A 1,759-nucleotide genomic window follows, 5' to 3' on the forward strand; every position below is an offset into this window, starting at 1 on the left:
TTTCAAAAAAAAAAAAAAAAGAAACTCTTGGGTGATATCACTTTCCCTGCAGCCTAGTGTGCCTACTATGTTGAAAACCTTTGTTCTCAAAGCAGTATATTGATGAGATAATAGTAGTTCCCTGTTTTAACAGGGAACCTTTAATGTAACCTCGTAACCCTTTTAAAATGGATGCACACAGTGCCGTTTACTCCTAGGCTCAAAGCTGAGTACTCTCCCATCATTTTAATACTATTTTAGGCAATTCCTATGACAATTATACCAACAAGTTTCCTCAAACAACACAAGCTCATCAACAGCTGCTTCTCTATGGCAGGTGTGCATTTCAGGCTGAGGTCTTCATGGAGAGCGAGGCCCTCCCTTCTTCCCTTGGGGACTTGTGGTGAAATAGAGGAGCACAATTCGGGAGCTACCTGTGAGCTGGTGTTTTGGAACTAGAACAAAACAAGGATGCCCACTGTCACCACTTTAATTCAACATAGTGCTGGAAGTCCTACCCAGAGCAATCAGGCAACAGAAGGAATCGAAAGGTGTCCAAATGGGAAAAAAGGAGGTCAAACTATCGCTCTTTGCGGACGATATGATCTTATATCTAGAAAACCCGAAAGATTCTGCCAAGAGACTCCGGGAATTCATAAATAAATTCAGCAAAGTCTCAGGTTACAAAATCAATGCACACAAATCAGTAGTATCTCTATACACCAACAACAATCAAGCTGAGAATCAAATCAAAGACTCAATACCTTTCACAATAACAACAAAGAAAATGAAATACCCAGGAATATATCTAACCAAGGAGGTGAAAGATCTCTATAAGGAGAACTATGAATCACTGAGGAAGGAAATTGCAGAGGATGGAAACAAATGGAAATACATATCATGCTCATGGATTGGCAGAATCAACATTGTTAAAATGTCCATACTACCCAAAGTGATGTACAGATTCAATGCAATCTCCATCAAAATGCCAAGGTCATTTTTCGGAGATCTAGAAAAAATACTTCTACGCTTCATAGGGAACTGGAAAAGAGCTTCAATAGCCAAAGCAACCTTAAGCAAAAGGAACAAATCAGGAGGCGTCACTTTACCCGACCTCAAGCTATACTACAAGGCTATAGTAACCAAAACAGCATGGTATTGGCACAAAACAGGGACATAGACCAATGTAACAGAACAGAGAACCCACACATAAAACCTCCACCTATAGCTATCTGATCTTTAACAAAGCAGACAATAATATATTGGGGAAAAGAATCCCTATTCCATAAATCGTGCTGGGAAAATTGTACAGCCACATGTAGAAGATTGAAACAGGATCCTTACACCTCTTACCACTCACATAAATCAATTCAAGATGGATAACAGACTTAAACCTAAGACATGAAACTATAAGACTGCTAGGAAAAAATGTTGGAAAAACTCTTCTAGACATTGGCCTAGGCAAAGAATTTAGAAGACAACCTCAACTGCAATCACAGCAAGAACAAAAAATAATAAATGGGCCTTGATTAAATTAAGAAGGTTCTGCACAGCCAAGGAAGCAAACAATAGAGTGAATAGACACTCTACAGAATGCGAGAAAATATTTGCATGCTATGCATCTGATAAAGGGCTAATCACTAGAAATTACAAAGAACTCAAGCAAACCAGCAAGAAAAAAAATCAAACAACCCCATTAAAAAGAGGGCAAAAGACATGAACAGAGCTTTTAAATAGACAATAGACTAATGGCCAATACACCTATGAAAAAATGCTCAGC

At 38.6% G+C, this 1,759-nt stretch overlaps 1 protein-coding gene across 1 annotated transcript in view; it reads right to left on the reverse strand.

Annotated features, from left to right (window-relative positions):
- The window catches only part of LOC105809512 (zinc finger protein 665-like), a 26,092-nt gene that overhangs the window by 14,035 nt on the left and 10,298 nt on the right, over positions 1 to 1,759 (reverse strand). The gene's annotated exons all lie outside the window — the stretch shown is intronic.

Source organism: Propithecus coquereli, unplaced genomic scaffold (assembly GCF_000956105.1).
Source record: "Propithecus coquereli isolate 6110/MARCELLA unplaced genomic scaffold, Pcoq_1.0 Scaffold196, whole genome shotgun sequence".
In the NCBI taxonomy this organism is placed as follows: Eukaryota; Metazoa; Chordata; class Mammalia; order Primates; family Indriidae; genus Propithecus; species Propithecus coquereli.